The following is a 20,247-nucleotide window of genomic DNA, read 5'->3' on the forward strand; positions in this document are numbered from 1 at the left end:
AGCCCCACCCAGGCACCCCTATTTTGAAATCACGACTCACTGAATTTGGTCTTTTCCTAAAGGCTGCATCTTAAATGTCTCACCCTTGAGTTGATAAGAAACAGTTTTCATTTTTCAGCCCTCCAATTTTTATCTTTCTATATGCCCCGTACATATAGCACATACAACTATTTGTCTTCTGGACTCATACATTTGTCATAGTAACTTATCATCTGAAGCATGGGCCAGAGTCATGCTTTCAACATTCAACTTCAGGAATCTGCCCCAATTCTGCTTGTACATCAGCTTCATTTTCTATATTCTAGATTATTATAGGCCATGATTTTCCAAATCTGGTTATGCAACCAGATTTCATGGGTTGACAGTTTCTAACTCCTACAACCTTTTTCTCACCTTTTCTGGCCTCCTCTAACAGCTTCCACAGAAGCTTACCACTTACCCAAAACACTGCCACACAGTCCAAGTATTGCCTTCCATGCTTCCTTGATTCTGCACCCTCAGACTATATTTATATATTCTTCCAACTTCTGCTAATACACATTGGCTAGGTCTTACTACTGTTTCGGAATTCCTTTCCGCTTAATAAGCACAGCACTTTCGCATCTGAATTATATTGTCCCTTAATGCTAGTTATTGGTTTGGTAGCCAGGGGAGAGGCAGGTAAGGTTAAATTCTGAGATGGGTAGTGCTTGTTTCCTTGCAAATCAGAGACCTCTGCACCTAGATCAAGCAAGAGACATTGAGAGGAAAGCACTGGTCTTTAACATGAAGTATGGGGCTACTTCTAAAGCACATAGAGTTCAGAGGATCTGGAGAGTCAAGTTTTATGAGTGTATTGACCCAGATATCCCAATTCCAATTTGCAGGTTCTCACTTTTTTCTCCACAAGAGTTAGCAGTCCATCCAGGGCTGAGAATTCAACCTCAGAAGCTTTGTTAGTGTTACAGTTAATTCCTGGGTTTGTTCCTATCATTTTCTGTACTCTAGCTGCAGAAGATGAGTCCCTTTATATGCTACTAAAGAGGCCCCCTGACTGTATGATACTTCTTCCTTGATGAGTAATCAATCTCACCCCTTACTGTCTTTTATGAATGTCTCACTAGCCTTCCAAGAGGACCTCTGATTCCTTTGTCCTTGTAATTAAGGCTTCCCTCAATTTCTCAAAATCTTGTGATAATGCACCCATCAGTGAATCCTCCTACAGTTATCTTACCAGTGAAATTTTCAGCAGTTGCACTGCTACAGCATGTGCTTTACCTATCTCCAGTGTTCCAGTTTCAATATCTCATCTTACCGTTTCCTTCTTTGAACCACTCCAGGCATCAACCATCTTAGATTGACTTCCTAGAGAGACAAACTCTATGTTGGGTATTTGCATACAGAGAATTTACTGGGGTGCAGAGAATTTACTGCAGGATGAACACTTCTGGAAGAGTAACAGAAACTGGAGCTTCCTTTAGAAGTGCATTCTGTCTTTGTTGTAAAAATTAATTGCAAAGCCAATGGCAAAGGACGAGCCTATAGAAAGAAGAATTGGGAAGACTAATGCAACTTATTGTAACCTAGTATCCAAGGTTGATAAATATAGTTCCTAAAAGAATAATGGTTTCAAATGTATTTGATTATGAAGGTGGAGAGTATGATATTTTGCTGGTTATAAACAGTACATATCACACATTTGTGTGCTTCTCTACAATATGTTTTTTACTTTTAAATGGAATCCAGAGCAAAAGACTCTCCAGCAGGTCCAAACCGCCTTGCCACCTAAGACTTGTAATCTAGCAGATACCAGTGGTACTCAAAGTGTTGGCAGTAAGTAAAAACCTATAGGGACCTTCTAGAAAGCCCCAAAAGGAGAAGCATAATGCTAAGATTCTGGAGTATAATCATGGTCTCTTTTGGTTATAAATGCCCACCTTTTAGAAGCAGCTTCTGGCCTGTAGAATACCTTTTTGAAGATTAATCATGAGACACCAAGTGACTTGAGCTGCCCTCAGGAATGAGTTTAGAAGATCAAAAAATGGATGTAGTGGGGTCTTTTATTTTTAGGAGAGACTGACAGCATGTTTCTACTTATGATAGCAAGTTGACTCATTTTTTAAACACTTGATTCACTTATGCCAAGTTCTGAAGTTGTATGAGATGTCAATGCAGGTAGAAAAATGCGAGTTGATGCCAAGTAGCAGGGGTGGCTGGTCAGCGCTGTTCCTGGGCCTGTTTCCCGTGAGATTTGTTTCTTACTTTCCCTTCACAGGAAAGCTGACTTTCACGGGTTTCATTTCCCAGGATTTCACTTTAGCTGCCTCCTCCCTAAGTTCAGCCAATGGGCATCATTGGCAAGATACCAGCCCATTGGAAGGAAAGGAAAAGTCAGAGTTTTCCCCTCCCTGTCTGCTCAAGTGTTATCTCTGGCAGCAGCTATCCCTCCTCAGCAGCTTTGGCTCCTACCGGACAGTCTCACTGATGAGGCGTTTGAAGCTGGCCCCTAGACTGCAACACCACACCCTCCTTTTGACATTGTAGTAGTGACTTCCTTTTGTTCCTGATCTGTGGATTGTCTTACCATTTCCCATTTGGCTTTTCAGCTCTTTCCTCACCTGTGTGATCACTTCATGCCATTACATTTTTGGGTTGTAATAAGTGAGGAGGTTTCTGCCTTCCTGGAGAGACTCCTCATGGATAAATAGCCATTGATAAAATATGTTATAAATATTTATTTTTTAAGAGAGAGAGAGAGAGTGCATGCTCACACACACGCATGAGCAGAAAGAAGGGCAGAGAGAGAGGGAGAGAGAGAATCCCAAGCAGGCCCCACACAGAGCAGAGACTTACATGGGGCTTGATCCCACAACTGTGAGATCACCACCTGAGCTGAAATCAAGGAGTCAGTTTGTTTTTTTTCTTTTTAGTTTTTTTTTTTAATGTTTTTATTTTATTTTTGACAGAGAGACAGAGTGTGAGCAGGGGAGGGGCAGAAAGAGAGGGAGACACAGAATTAGAAGCAAGCTCCAGGCTCTGAGCTGTCAGCACAAAGCCTGATGCCGGGCTCGAACTCGCGGACTGTGAGATCACAATCTGAGCTGAAGTTGGCTGCCTAACTGACTGAGCCACCCAGGTGTCCCTCAAACAGTCAGATTCTTAACTGACTGAGCTACCCAGGCACCCGAAAATATTTTAGTACCTAGCAACAACTTTCACGATGTAATAAGGGAGCATTCTTGGGCTGAGGGTAAATGTAAGAAAAACTGATCAAATGCTACTTTAAATCTTATAATTTCATTTTCTAGAAATAAAAATTTATTCCTAATTTTAGGCAGAGTACAAGATTTAGAAAGGTATTATTAAATGGTTATAGATACAATAATTAAAGCAGAAAGGTAAGAACATTACAGAATCATGAATTTATACGTGCAAAAGTTAAGTCAAAAACATTCATTCAGTTCAAGCACTTCTGTTTTCTTTTTAAAGTTTTTATTCAGTTTTATCTTTGATAAATGTTGTTTCATGTACCTCTGAGCATTGACATGTAATAAGCATATGAAATATTACTTATTAAACATATTACTGTTTAAATAATTTGATAAACTTAGTCATTTCCAAAACTCACAGAGCACTAGTACTGTAGAAATTTGCCAATGATCAATTCATATCTATCCTAGAAAATAAGTGTGTAATGCTTATCATCACCTCAAAAATCATGATTTACTGACCATATGCTTTAAGTACCATTTAAAAATAAGCTCATATAAGTAACTCTAGTAAAGAGGTAAATCTTTTAGGTATATTTAAACACCTGAAAATACTCATACCACCCAAATTATAGTGTTCTAATTCAGCTGAAAAATGGGACAGGGAATTCTAGAATTATACTTTAAAGATTCTTTTTAATTATTACTATTTACTGTACTGGGCAGGAGCTGGATACTGATTCTATGATGATGAATAAAATATAATTCCTAAATAAGCCTAAACTAGCAATGTCCTGTTATTATCTGGGGGGAAAAATGAAAGGAACCTTAGCAGAGCTGGAAAGTAACCACTATTGGAGAACCTAAACTGAGGTTGTCGAGAGCACTTTCAGAAGCAGCTCATTCATGGAAGCTGACTATGAACTCAGGATTCTCAAAACAAAGAGATGATGCAAAGTATACAGCTTCTACCCAAGACCATCATAATAATAGTTATGGTTATAGGTTATACAACAGTTTTGGACTATTTTTTCGCCAACCAAAACCATCACTAACACTTCATGTTATACGTGAATTAATATTATAGACGGGACCTATTTTCTTGGTTGTGCCTAAAAAGTCTTAGATTATGGTAATGAAGTGTATTCTAGCTACTTCTTATAGTATTTCTAATTAGTCTTGTTTGTCTCATCATCCTTTAATGTTTATTGTCCAACGTCTCAAATATTTCAACACAGCCACTGTCCTGGCAGATGTTTCAATAAATGATTCAAGGAAAAAATATGAAATTATGTTGACTGGCACAAACTAAAAATCAGGTCTTTCCAAAGAATTCCCATCTTCAAGAAGAATCAACAGCAGAGGTGAAAGGGTGAAAGTCTGGTCAATTCTTAATGATACCTTGTAGCTTTGATTGAGAAGAGGGAAAAATAGGGATTGAGAATTTTAAAAGTTCCCATACTCCTAGGAAAAGACTGATGTTTTTGGCCATGGTAATAAGAAGCCATCAGAACTGATTTGAAGTTCATTCAATCAATAAATAGCTTACTTTATTAAACACACTTTAAAAGCCTGCCAATCAACAATGTCCTTACTTCTGAAGTAGCCAATTAGTAACAAATCTAGCTCAATTAATATACCTCTGAGGACCAACCAAACAACAGTAGTCACACCCAAGTAACCATACTTCTACAGATGACATCAACTCATTCGTGCTTTTGAACATCTGCCAATTCCTGAATTTCATAGTTCCCTAAAACCCTAGGTAAGATTAGTAGCTTGCTGGACTGGAGAGATTTTACATAATCCCAGGATAACTCCCTTACAATAGTGAGGAAAACATTCAACTTTGTCTTTTTATATTGGATACTGAATGATGGTCTCATTATCCTTTGACATCCTTTAAGTGCCCCTTTTAATAAATGCAAAAACCTTTGGAGACCTTTTGCTTTAATACATCTCCCTAGATGATACAAAAAATAACAATTTAAATTAGCTTTGTTATGTAGAACTAACAGACATTTAGCTTTCAAATAAAAAGTGGTATGGTGCTAAATGTTTATCTTTTAAAATGGATAAAACTTTTAAATTATAAAATCATTCATGTCAGTGTTTTAAAGATGAATATTCTGTGGTCACAATCAAGCCAGATTCTATTCTGGTACATTTTTTAAGTAATGGTTTTATGGGGGTTTTTTTATGCTTTTCAATTAAGTGCTTTCACATAGCTATTTTGTAAGATTTTTAAATTTAGTTTATTTAAACAAAACAAAACTAAAACAGTTCACCCATTCCTTCCCTATCTCTGGCAACCACCAATCTCTTCTCTGTATCTACGACCTTATTTCTGTTTTGTTTCATTCCTTGTTTTTCTGTTTGTTTGTCTTTTATTTAGATTCCACATACATAAGTGAAATTTTATGGTATTTGCCTTTCTCTGTCTGACCTATCTCACTTAGCATAATGCCCTCAAATTCCATCCATGTTGTCACAAATAGCAAGATTTCATTATTTTTTTTATGGCTGGGTAATATTCCATTATATATAACTACCACAATTTCTTTATCCATTCATTTATCAGTAGACACTTAGATTATTTACATTTCTTAGCTATTGTAAATAATGCTGCAGTGAACACGGGGATGCATGTAGCTTTTTGAGTTAGCATTTTTATTTTCTTCATACACATACTCAGAAGTGGAATTGCTGGATCATATGGTAATTCTATTTTTAATTTTTTTGAGGAGCCTCCATGATATTTTCCATGGTGGCTGTACCAATACACATTCCCACCAATAGACCATGAATGTTCCTTTTTCTCCACATGTTTGCCAATACTTGTTATTTTTAGTCTTTTTTATGAGAGCCATTCTCATAGATGTGAGGTGATGATCTCAATGTGGCTTTGATTTGCATTTCCCCAGTGATTAACAGTGTAGAGCATCTTTTCATGTAACTGTTAGCCATCTGAATGTCTTCTTTGGAAAAATGTCTATTAAGATCTTCTGCCCATTTTTAAATAAGATTGTGTTTTTGTTTTTGTTTGTGCTTTTGAGTTGTAGGTTTCCTTTTGTTTACAATAATAGTCAACTTGTTGAGAACATTAATTCATTTTTTGACATAACATAGGCCAAATAACTTGTTGACTAATATTTGGAATGTTATTCTAGTTTGTATTGGTATTATGTAAATAAAAAGTAATAATGTACTATGCAATAGCAAGGCATAAATATATCATTACTATAATGAAGTACCCCAGAAAGGAAGCACATTTTTTTAAATTTTAGATAAGGATATAGGAGTATGAAATATGTATATAATTTCATATTTTGTTTCTTTCTAGATCAAGTAGAAAGGAATTAAAGAGATACTATCTTTTTTGGCCAAAAATCTTCCATTAACTGGAAGAACATTTGTTCTATCTCAAAATTCAGCTGGTTTAAAGACCAGCAAAGCTTTCATGCCTCTGTTATTTTCTTCTTAAATTTGACTGGATTTTTTTTCCCCAGGCAGTATAGTATACCATATATGTAAAAATGCCTTATTCTTTTATTTCCCATGAGAGTCATGCAGTGTTAAAATAGACTTGCGTCCCCACTGATTTCACAAACTGTCCAGGTGACCAGAATTAGGGAGCAATAGTCAGAGACAGAGAGAAGCAAAGGCTGGGCCTGAAGAAGAGGAGGGAGCTACTGAGGTCAGAACTTCTTGCGGCTACTCTCTTCCTAATGTGAGCAGAAAGTGAATAGGGAGGCGAAAGGACATAATGGAAAAGGAGGTCCTCAAAAAACAGCAGTATTTCTAAGTACCAATAGAATTAATTGTATCCCATTTGTGTGCAACTAGTAATCATCATGATAATTAAATGATACTTTAATTATCATTATAATTAAATAATATATATATGTATATATGTATATATATTCAGTTTTCCCTGAAGGACATTATAATTATCATTATAAAATAAATGAATATTTTACTTTTGTTTTTTTCATTTTTCATTTTAATTTTTACTTTAAATTCATACTATTTACTTGTCTTTTAACATTGCACACCATTTCAGAATTTTACTTATTTATTATTTTTATTAACTTATTTAAATTACCTCCTACTTCTGAAGGCAGAATTCACCGCAGTTTACAAAATGTATGGAAAAGATAAAAGACAGTTCATAAAACATAACGCGTAAAAGGGAAATACCTGATCCATTTTGAAATATCCACATTTAAGAAAAATATAGAAACTAAGTTCTATTATCTTTAAATGTTCTTTCTCCAGAACAAAAAAAGAGAAATAAGGAAAATATTATTACCAATACAAAGTTTTTGTGTGTCCCTGAGTAAAAATGAATGAATAAATAAAAATTTTTAAGTGAGGAGACAACACTCAATGTAATTTGATAACGGTTTTTATGACAATGCAGAGACATTCCACAGAGGGCTGTTGTCTTTTATCAGCTGTCTGTGTGAAAACTTAAATAATAATGTTAAGACATAGTTCTATTAGACAGGCAGTTCTAATAGAATAGAGATTGTGCTGATGTGGTCCAGACATACAGCTTTGTGGTGTTAAAGTTGAGAAAATGTAAGTAATAGTTTAGAAGTCTCTTAGCTTCCCTTTTCATTAATCCTTTGTCTTGGCCATGCCTTGAACAATATTGATTATTCTAATTTCAAAATTAATACAGGGGACTTTAATTCAATATGTTGATTAAATGCTATTTGTTAAACTTTATTATCTTTCAAAAGTATAAGGCAATAAAAATCTTTACAACCTGAAGGAAGAGACAGACCCAGGGAAGAGACAACAGCAGATAAGAACGGTCAAGGGGCGCCTGGGTGGCGCAGTCGGTTAAGCGTCCGACTTCAGCCAGGTCACGATCTCGCGGTCCGTGAGTTCGAGCCCCGCGTCAGGCTCTGGGCTGATGGCTCAGAGCCTGGAGCCTGTTTCTGATTCTGTGTCTCCCTCTCTCTCTGCCCCTCCCCCGTTCATGCTCTGTCTCTCTCTGTCCCAAAAATAAATAAACGTTGAAAAAAAAAATTAAAAAAAAAAAAAAAAAGAACGGTCAAGAAATTTTTGGAAAATGCAACTAAATGAAGAACAGCTAACTAACCAAGAAGACCAGAGGAAGCTAAGACTTATGTGCCTATAGAAGGGAGAATGAGGAGAAAGAAACCAGTTTTCCCTGAAGGACACTGCAAAGCACCTAGCATAACAAGAGGCAGGAGCCATAGGGCTCATAGCCAGAGATGGCTAAGAGTTTATACAATAAGCAATTGGGCATTTATGTAAATCCTGACCACTCTATGACATCTAGCCTTCTCAAACATTAGCCTCCCACCCAGCCAGCCAGCCTACTCTGACCTCCCTCTCTCCAAAGACTCAGAATGGGAGAGTTTCAGGGCCAGGCACAGAAGTCTGAGAGAGTGAGTAGCTGATTTGTAAATAAAGAAGGCAACTGATGGGTGAACCAAGATTCAGGCTCTTGATATGACCATACCAGAGCAGGGATTCTTGGAGGAGTAGTGAGTTGCAAATTTGTAAATTGCTGCAGTGATTAGGAGAGCACTACAGGGATTTAATGGGTAAGAGTCTCAGATTCCGACATCTTCTCATGAATAAAACTCTTTCACAGTGGAGAATTATCCCACATCCCTAAAGACTTTCTGATATCATAGGAGACAATCAAATAGGAAAAAGAAAAAAATGTTTAAAACTATATGAATCTAGGACTCAACTGCATTTTGTACATAAACAACACATTTTTTTTAACATATAAACACAGTTTATTTTGACACAACTTTAACAAGGACTAAATTTTCAAGGATGTAATTATAAATAGAAGCAAGAAGGAACGTTTTTTGGTTTGGAGATTAACCAAGAGTTTTTCATCATTTCATAAAGATCACATCACCGAGAGCAATGTTGCTCATGGTACTGAAATTGTCGATACTGCTCACCAACACAACTATATGAGTCCGTATTGAAAGCCATCACTTTTAGAGATTCTACAAGTAAGTGCAGGCATCTAAATACCTAATTGTGTCCACAGTAAGTGTACAGTAGGCATGTCTGATAGTTTACATATTGAAATACAAATATTTGTATTATTAAATATGCTCTGCTCTTTCCTTTTTACATTGTAATTATGGCATTACATTGTTATTGGTGAAATTATATGTATTGATAGGTTAAGTTATACTACTATGCTTTTAATTTCAGGGTAGTAAATGGAGATTTTTTAAATATGTGCTTTGAAAAAAAGTGGTCATTGCATCTAATAATATTGAGAGCCTCTGCCCCAGAACAAACTCACTAGTTGAAAATTCTTTCCCCAAATACAGTGCCCAATCAGGATTTAAGTATTTTATAATTAAATGTAGACTCTGTCAACTGTTGTCAGATGTTTGAAGAGAGCCTCTAGCATAAAGAAGACAGATCAAAACAAAATGAAACAAACAAGAACTAGAAAAAAATTCTGGAGAAAAAAATAAAACAAGACAAAACAAGTTAATTTTTAAAGGGTGTGTGTGTATGCACACAAGTGTACGTGTTTGTACATATAGCAGCAGTTCCTAAACCGTGTGGTCTGGAGGCCCCAGGAAGTCCCAAGCCCTTTTTAGGAGATCTGCAAGGTCAAAGTTATTTTCATAATTGCAGTAAAACATTATTTTCCTTATTCACTCTCATACTCCTTTTCAGAGGTTATACAATATGTGATATCACAACACATTGCATATAGAGGCAGCTATGAGACTCCAACTACCTTATATTAAACAGAAGGAAAAAAGATTTGCAAATATATATAGGCTACTCTTCTCATACATTAGTTTTATTTTAGAAAATATAGTTATGCTTTATAAATAATATTAGTGTTAACATGTAATAGGCTTATTAGTGGTATTTTTAAAAAAATGAATATTTTAATTATTTCTCAGCTTTAATTTATGTTAAATATTAAAGTATAACCTACCTAAATAAAAACTCCTTGGGAGTTTTTGAATTTTTTTTTAATTTAAAAATTTGTTTTTAATAATGTAAAAGGTTCCTGAGACCAAAAATTTAAGGACTATTGGTATACACTATATAAAGCATACATCACATATACATGTATATATACATATATATACCTCACACACACACATACACACATATGTACATATACATATATATATAATACATACACACATATCCACTTAATATTTTAATACAAGATCATGCAATCATGAAATAGCAAAATGTGATAATAGAGAAACAAACCAGAAAAAACTTGTAAAATCCTTGTATGTTCAAGAAGGCATAGCTAAAGTTTTTTAAATAAACTACATTGGAAAATGTAATTGAATAAACCATTCAGAATGAATAGCAAAAAGCAAAGTGATAGAAAATAGGAGAGAAGAGTTAAGAAAATTAGAGAATAGATTTGGAAGTTCCAATATCCAGTAGAAAAATTCAAAAAGTAATAAATAAATAAATAATAAATAAATAAATAAATAAATAAATATAAAAGGAGCAATAATTCAAAGAAACAATATATAAAACTCACAGAACCAAAGGATATAACATGCCAGATTAAGTCCCACATTCAGTAAATGAAAAGAAATATGAATATGCATCATAATGTAATTTTGTAACACTGAGGGCAAGAAGATCTTAAACCTTGCAGGAAAAACAAAATGAAAGATCAGAAATTAAAATGGCAACACTGAAACTAGAAGAAAATGGAGAAATTCTGTAACATTTTGAGTGAAGTACCCTTTACTTCATGCAGGAATCCTATATAAAACTAGCAATTAAGTGTTTAGATAAAATAATGACATTTTTAGACAGGAAATGTTACCAAAATTTCATCTCCTGTGTGTATTTCTAAGAAAAATTCTAGAGGAACAGGGAGTCAACCAAGAAACCTCAAGGTAATGTATTCAGAAAATAAGGGAAGGACTACACAGGAGTGTCACAGGAGTGTCACAGTGAATTCTCAAGGTCTGCAGCAGGCATGGAGAAAACCTGGATAAAGAGAAGCAAGGCACTGAACTCCAGGAAGGTGCCTCAGAAAAAAATAATTGAACCTGTAGACTTTCACTGACTGGGCACAAAATTGTAGTTGCGAGGATATTTATGATTGTGAGGACAAAATTGCCATATATAGAAAGCTAATCACATTTAGCAACGAGAGAATTATTCACCAAAAATGAAAGGTTGAAAAGAAAGAAAAACTAATCTTAGTACACTCTCTTGACTTATTTGGGCAATAAATTAATAACAACAACAACAACAAAAGGAGTTGTGCCCTTTCACGTTTATTTTTGTCAAAGTCTTGTGAACTTTCTGAATAATAGAAATGCAGATGAGGTCTAAAGATAGTCATAAAAACAACTAACATAAGGGCCTGGAGACTTAGATTCAAACATGCACCAATTTATGTCTATGAATTTCAGACCATTTTAAGTGAAAGTAGAAAGGTGTAATTTCATATTTATGAAATTAAAATAAAATTTCACATACTCTTTTATAGTATAATAATGATACTTCATACTTTTAATCAGACAATCTGAAGCACTCTATAAACATTAGCAAATTAAGTCTCACAATACCCCATGCAGTAGTTAAGAATAATCATTCATTATATACTCAATAGTTAAATTGAGACATCAAGAGATTAAGTGATTTATCTCAAGATCATACATTCCTTGAGTTCTAGAGAGAAAAGTAGCCTACAATTTTCCATGTCTTTTGGTATAGTTCTCAATTTTCTCTTGCCAATTGTATTGCAATAAACAATATGCTGTTTTCTCTATTTACTGTCATTATCTAAATTGCAGGATAACATGGCCACCTTGTTGGCTCATGAATTCTCCATTTTTCCCCTTTGGAGGATATAAGATAAACCCCTTCTTTATCAAATTTGCCTTTTCAGTTCTTTCCCAGTGCATTTCTCAACAAAAGTTTTTCAATATAAGCATATTACCAGAATAACACCTTTATTTAATAATTCATGCTTTCAAAAATACATTCAATATTAATTAAACAAATATTTATTAAGTGTTTTATATGTCACACACTATATATTTGATTCCTGCCATCACAGATTGTAGTGTCTACCAGGAAAGACAAGAAATTAATAAAGGAATTATAGTGAAGTCAACCAGACTACTACGAAAAGAGGTGGGTAGAAACAAGGCTGTAGAAGTAAAACTAACATCATGTTATGCCACGTTAAGGAATTTAGATTTTTCTAAAACCAGTGGAAATCTCTGAGTAGTTTTAAGCAAGAAATCATGTTTCGTTATGAAATACCACTCTCACTGCCATGTGGGTAGAGTGGGTTAGAAACCAGCAAGACTAGAGGCAGGAAGACGAATTAGGAGTCTCACCTGAGGGCCAGGGTAGAGATAATGGTAGCCATTAGTGATGTAGAAGAAAGAGAAATGACAATGGAGAAAAAGAAAAAGACATAACATGTATGAAGAAATGAAATCAGAGTGATTTTGACTTTATGTGAGGATAAATAGAAAAAAAAAAAGAGACAGGAAGAGAAAGCACAGAAGATTTCCAACTGTCATAGAGTAAGAGACTATAGAAGAAAATGGACGCTTCTACCTTTGAGTGTAAAACAAAAGTTAGTTTTGTGGAGTTCAGAAAATAAGATGAAATTGAAATGCTAGACAAAAACATAGAAGATGGAAGGGAGGAATATTGGAGTTAAACTTTTTCACATTATTTGGGAATAGACTAAAGAAAAAATAAATAACTTTAGACTTCAAACATGACAAAAAATTAAATCATTAAAATAATAAAATAAAATGATTAAATTTTAGGCCACAATTTATATATAATCAAAATTTTTAGATTTCTTTACACTGTCACCAACAGAAAGAGGTTATTATATTCTTTTCAGGCATACATGAAAATTGACTATCTGCTATGTAAACTCAATAAAATACTCCAACACAAAAAATTCAAAGAGATAGCATAGTAGAAACAAAGTTGAAGAAAGAAAACCATAAAGACTCAGATTAAAAATTCATAAAATGAGAAACAAATGTTTAAGTAAACCAAAAACCAGTGGAGTTGATCATCAAAACCAGCAGGTATTTCTTTGAAGATACTAGTAAAATGCTGAAAAACCTCTAATAAGACTGATTTAGAAAACCAGAGAAGAAAAGTAATATTAACAATAATTGTATGTCTCTATTTTTTTTTGTTTCATTTTAGAAATGATGTGGCTATTGTAATTCTTCTGTGATACGACTTTGAAGTTTTTCTGCAGTTTAGTCAAGCCACCTTAAGGATGAGTGTCTCTAGTGTTTATATTCTTATCATAGGCAACAATATTAGCTCATCTCAATCCAGAAACCAGGGTCCAACAGATGCAGAAAAAAAATGAGATCTATAAGGTAGAAACACAGAAGGAGCATACTCTGCCACTCACTGAGTCACCAGGGAAAAGTAAATTTCTAAAAAACAAAATACTGCCTCTCTGACACAAAGGATTAGCAAACTTTAGCAGTATCCCATATCATAAAGGCATGCCAAAGCATACCAGAGTGTTATAACTGTATTACTCTTTCTTGCAAAAGTTCAATTCCTTCTCACAAAACATAAAGCATAGAGACAAGAGTATAATTATTCAAATGCTTACATGTACTTTGCATTAGATTCCCTCCCCTTTTCCAAGGTTATAGGCAAAAACATTCAGTATTTCTATACGATGCCCTTATCTCTTTTTTTTTATCCTCCCAATTTCTATTCCTCCACTTCTAAGAATTTGTAACACAGGGGCTGAGAAGGAGTAATGAAACCCAAAGGGCCTGGGCAAGGTGATATTACTGCAGGGGTCAGCAACTTTTCCTGAAAAAGACCAGTTTGTAATTATTTTAGATTTTGTGTGCTATACAGTGTTCATTGGGACTACTCAACTCTGCCATTGTAGTACAAAAGCAGCCTTAGACAATAGGTAAACAAATGGGTGTGATTGTGCTAAAAAAGAAAAGTACTTACAAAACAGGTGATGGGAAAGATTTAGCCCATAGTCCCCAGTTTGCCAGTCCATGGGCCACAGTTTGTTTTAGAGGAACCAGAAAGTGGTATGGTTTTTAGAAACAAAAAAAAATATCTTCTTTCTCTAAACATCTGAGATCATTTTTTTATTAAAGACAAAAGCTTTATTCCAAAATGGTAGAGAATATTTGAATTGCTAATACCCCAGAAAGGTACTGTGACTAATAACCAAGCATTTTCTGAAAGAAGACTTCCATGTTTGAGAAAGGATGCATCTCAAAAAAATATATCCCAAAAAGTTGTGGGAAGAGACTCATAAATGATGAAATAGCACTCGAACAGGGAAGACTCAGGAGAAAAAGTCTGGTTAGTGCACACTGTGGTCAAAATTCAGGACACCAATAGATGATGCAAGGTTGGACAAAAGCTCTAATCAAAATAAAATCTCAGAGCCAAGTAATTTATAATTTCAAACTCTTCTTTTCAGCTTGCTTTCACACATATCCCCTTCTTATAAATATTTAACCCGACTGAGACACCCAACCCAAGAGACTTGACTTTTCCCTGTGTTACCCTCTTCCTATCTTCACTCCCCTGCTTTGCCTGTTTGGGTAGCTTGGGCTAACAGAATGATCATCCTTCTGCATATGAATTTTCTTTCCCTTGCCCCTTTTTCCTTACATATGTTTAGCTGGCCCATCCACAGTCTGAGTTAAATCTAACTCCTAACCTATTTTTTGTCTTTATCCAAGTTTCTAATGATGACAGGTCTCACTTCAGATTTATGAAAGCAAACTTCAAATGAGTTTTTCATGCTGTCCAGTAACACTTCTATATTCTGCAGTCAGTTCACTCTTCATCTATAATGGCATGAGATGCCCTTTACTTTGCATCCAAACTTCTGACAGCCTATATCAGTTTACTATGGATGTGTAATGAATTACCACAAACTTAGTGACTTAAAGCTACACAAAGTTATCGTCTCACTGTTTTATAATTAAAACTTCAGGTGTGGTTTGTCTAGACACTCTATTCAGGATCTCACCAGACTGGTATCAGGGTATTAGCCAGGGCTGAGGCTTTCTCCCGAGGCTGGAGGCATCTTCCAAGCTTGCTGGTTGTTGAAAGAATTCATTCCCTTGTGGTTGTAGGATGGAGGTCCCCATTTTAGTGCTGACTGTTGGCCAAGGACTACATTCTAATCTCCTAGAGGCCACCCACAGTTCCTTGCCAAGTGTTCCATAGGCAGTTCACAAAATAGATGTTTGCTTTTTTTGAGGCCAGCCAGCTACATCCCTCTGATTTTCTCTTCTAAGATAAAATAGATTTTTTTTTTCTTTTATACAGCTAGCCTTATTAGGTCAGGTCCACTCTTTTGCCATATAACAATATAATCATAGGAGTGATGTTTCTTCATACCATAGGTTCTATTAATGCTCAAAGAGGAGTATATTATGCAAGTAAAGATCATTGAGAGCCATCTTACAATTCTGTCTACCATACTTCTCTTCTTCACTCCTGCTGACAGTTTTACTTCTTAATTTATTAATAAAAACAAATACCTCAGAAAAAAACTTGACCCTTCCACTGTTAAGCCTACCAGGCTACTTTAATATAAACCCTTCCTATACGTTGCTTTTACGCCTATAACTATGGAGGAATTGCCCATTCTCCTATCTAAGGGAAATTTCATCTTTTGTATATTAGACCTTATCTCAACTTGTCTACTAATGGTTTTTGCTATTCTAATTATTCCTGTTTTCTCCTGTGTCATCTGTTTTATTCCCCCTTGAACTAAATCCCCCTTCCCATGTATAAACAATCTGTAATATTGCCCATCTATAAACAAAACCTCTCTTTTGATTCATATTCCCTTCCAACCATGACCCCATTTCTCCACTTCCATTTAGAGCAGAATCTCTAATCTTAGTTCTCTCATCTTGCTCACCTACCATTCTCCCTAGAACTTACTTAAATTCAGCTTTTCTTCCTACCTCTCTCATCAAAGGCATTGATAAAATCGTTTTGCCAAATGTACTGATCAATTTTCAGTTTTTAAATATGTGAACTCTCATTGCATTTGTCATAGTTGATCACTTCACCCTTATTATATACTTTCATCTCTTGGGTTTCTGGATACCATTTGGCCCTGTTTGTTTCCTTGTTTGTTTGTTTGTGTTTGTTTTGTTTTGTTTTTCATTGATGGTTCCTTCAGTATCCTTTGTGACTCTTTCCTTCTTGTCCAGACCTCTAAATGTTGTATTGGTTATATATTGCTATGACAATGCTCATAAGATACCACCCTAAAATTCAGTGTCTGTCAACAATAAACACTTAAATGTCACTTGTCTGTGGGATTCAGCCGATCTATACTGAACTCAACTGGGCTCACTCATGCACCTTGGGTTGACCCTGTATCTCTATCCTCCTGGGACAAGAGGTATCTGTGCATATTTTCTCATGCTAAGGGTACAATGTAAGGGTAGAATATAGTAGCAAAGCAGAAATGTACTTTTTCAAGCTTCTGTTTCAATCACAACTGCCTATGCATCCCATAGGTCAAAGAAAGTTTTGGGCCTAGAGTCAGCATGTGATAGCCCAAATATATGGCAAAGAGCATGCGTAAAGGGAAGGGAAAAAATGTGGGGCCTTTATTTTTTTAAGTGTATTTATTTATTTTGAAAGAGAAGGGGCACCTGAGTGGCTCAGTCAGTTAAGCATCCGACAGCAGCTCAGATCATGATCTCACATTTTGTGAATTCGAGCCCCGCATCAGGCTCTGTGCATCTTGACATCTCAGAGCCTGGAGCCTGCTTCGGCTTCTGTGTCTCCCTCTCTCTCTACCCCTTCCGCGCTCCCGCTCTGTCTCTCTCTCGCTCCCTCAAAAATAAATAAACATTAAAAAAAAAAAAAAAAAAAGAGGAAAAAGCCCAAGTGGGGGAGGGGCAGAGTGAGTGAAGGAGAAAGAGGATCCCAAGCAGGCTCGGTGCTGTCAGTGCAAAGCCTGATATGGAGCTCCATCTCATGAATCCTGAGATCATGATCTGAACCAACATTGGATGCTTAACTGACTGAGCCACCCAGATGTGGGGTCTTTAATGCAGTCGACCAGCCACACCAGGCTTCATCTTCATACCTCTTTTCTTCTGTGTCTGTGCTAACCACTTAGGTGATTGTATCAAATTCCATTACTTTAAATATCACCTCTATTGTTGACTCCCAATATAAATTCATATCTCCATCCCTGAGCTCCTTCCTGAACTCCGTACTAGTTTATTTAGTATTTACTTGACACATCACTCTACTTGGGTATCTAACAAACGTCCCATATATAACAGACTCCAAACCAAACATTTGATTTTTCTACTTAAATCTACCCCTGCTTCATTTTCCATCTTTGTGCATGGCATCATCTTTAACTCATTTGCTCAGGCCAAAAACATTGAAGTCATTATTGGCTTCTCCCTCTTATACGTTTACAAGCAATCTATCAACAAATCCTTCTGACTCCACTTTAAAAATCTATTTTTTATCTAATGTCTTACCAGCTTCATTGCTACCATCTCACCACCTCAGCTAAGACAACTTCCTCTCTCATCTAAATGACAATCACTCCTATCCAAGAGGTTTTCCTGCTTCTGCTTCTGCCCTGCTACAAGGCATTTCCATTTATCACCCAGTATGATGTCTCTAAACATCATAAATAAAGTGTATCATTTAACTAACTCTCCTGCATAAAATCATCAAATAGTTCCCTTTCATTCACACCGCAACTAAAGGACAAAATTCATCAATGACATCTAGACTAAATGATATAAATCCCTATGTGAGCTTGCGTTGGTCTAACTCTCCAACATTGTCTGAGCTTTCTTTTACTAATTCCATTTCACCTACCATGACATCTTTACTACTCTTCAAAACCAATAAAAAAAAATCCCACCTTATGTTCTTTTCAGTTCTGCAAAAAAAAAAAAAAAAAAAAAAAAAAAAAAAAATACCCTTCCCTGAGATATATGTAAGACCTCTTTCTTACCTTCGCTGAAGTTTCTGTTCAAATGGCATCTCTTCAGAGAGACATCCCCTTAGCCATACCATCTAAATTAGAAGCCCCATTATTTACTATGCTATTATTTGGCTCTGTGTTTATCTATACTCCTACCCACTACTTAATATCTTACTATTTATTTGTGTTTAATGTTTATATTCCACAACAAAATAAGACCTCATGATAGCAGCCACTTCATCTATTTTATTCAGTGCTGTATCCCCTATGAATAGAACAGTGATTGATACATGGGAGTACTCAAAAATATTTATTGAATGTTGAGTGCTAAATAATTTAGAGAACATTGAACAGATAATCTTTTTCATCCGTGGGACATCTATATAACCCCTCTTTATTCACACTATTGATCCTGTTGGTTGTAAGTAACTGTAGTATGTAAGCATTAAAGATTAATTAAAATTAATAATATAATTAAGGAATAAAGCTCTTATAAACATTTTACTACAAACATGTTTTTATATGTTTCCTAGCATATATGTACAAGAATGTTTTCTTAGAAGTGAAATTTCTGGGTTATAGGATATGTGCATGCTCAGGTTTAGAATAATGCCAGGTTGCTTTCCAGATGATCAACAAAGGAGTAGATAAGTGAAGTTTATTCATGCACAGGAATATTATACAATGGGAAAGTAAATGCATTAATATGCAGCAATGCAGATGAGTCTCAGGAAAGTTATGTTAGATTAAAAGAGGCAAGCCCTCAATTACTGTTTACTTAATTACATTATGTTTATATAGTTAAGCAAAACTAGATAATCTATTTTAATGGTACATACATGTGCTAAAGGAATGATAAATGCAAAACTCAGGATAGGGTTTAACTGGCTGGGATGAAGCAGGCAGATGGGATCCAAGTGAAACACAGATAACTTCAAAAGTATCTGTCATGTTTTAGCTCAAGCTGTATGGTGGATTTATGAACATTCATTTTTATGTTTCATAACTGACATATATGCTACACATATTATTTTGTATAAATAAAATATAGTATACTGTTTTAAATGTATAATTTTGAGTTGTTGAGCACAAATTGTACTATCCCTTTCATATTCAGTTTGTCATTAGTTCTCACAACCAATGTATGAGTTGCAAAATTAATAATAATAAATAAAAGGAAAAAATCAAAGGGAAGGCACAAAAACTTGGAACGGGAAGACCTCCTCACTTAATTACAATTCACTTTTCAAAACCAAACTACCCCCCAAATTTTGATAATACTAGATTCAAAGCTGCAGTGGGACAGAAAACAGTTACAAAAATATAAGATTGAAACATGGCCCATATATTGAATAATAAAAGCCTTACAAAATCAGTAACAACAGTGATCACCTCATTGGCTCATTTGCTCTTCTTCGTTGAGAACAAAGCTAACAGAGTGACGCTGTATTTTAAAATACTGTTTTGAAATACTTTCCTCACATGGCCAGTAACTGATATATATCCCCTGAAGACATCAGAAAGCAGGACACATTTTTATTCAGTTCATTTATATATAGGAGAAGAAATTCTATAGTTTCTTTAGCTCTTTTCTAGTTAAAAAGTTCCATGATTTTAATAGTTCTAGGACAAAAACCCAAGTTTAGGGTTTGTGGGTGCTGACCAGCACCAAAAGTGCTGAAACAATAGGGAAGGCCTGGTTTGGCTGTGTTTCCTCTGCAGTGTGGGAGAATGGTCCTTGAGGGCCCATGAATAAGACTTTCTGTTGTTGTTGTTGTTTCTCAGAATCGAGTAATTAGCTTAAGAAAGTGCTCAGACCTCGTAGAGAGGCACCTGTTTTTCATCTTAAATTCAGTCGCCGCTACCACCAGTGCTCACTACCTTTCAGCACTCAGGCTAAGAAGCGACTCTGCTATCTAAGCCGTTTTTACATGTCCCTTGGCAGTGATTAGGGAACCACACATACAGTACAGTATAAATTAAACTAAGTGAAAAATTAACTTCCTGAAGAAAAACCACATGCTGTCCTCCTCCAAAATATGTGTTTGCCCTGAC

Source organism: Puma concolor, chromosome B4, assembly GCF_028749965.1.
Source record: "Puma concolor isolate L17-30 chromosome B4, mPumCon1.1.hap2, whole genome shotgun sequence".
Lineage (NCBI taxonomy): Eukaryota > Metazoa > Chordata > Mammalia > Carnivora > Felidae > Puma > Puma concolor.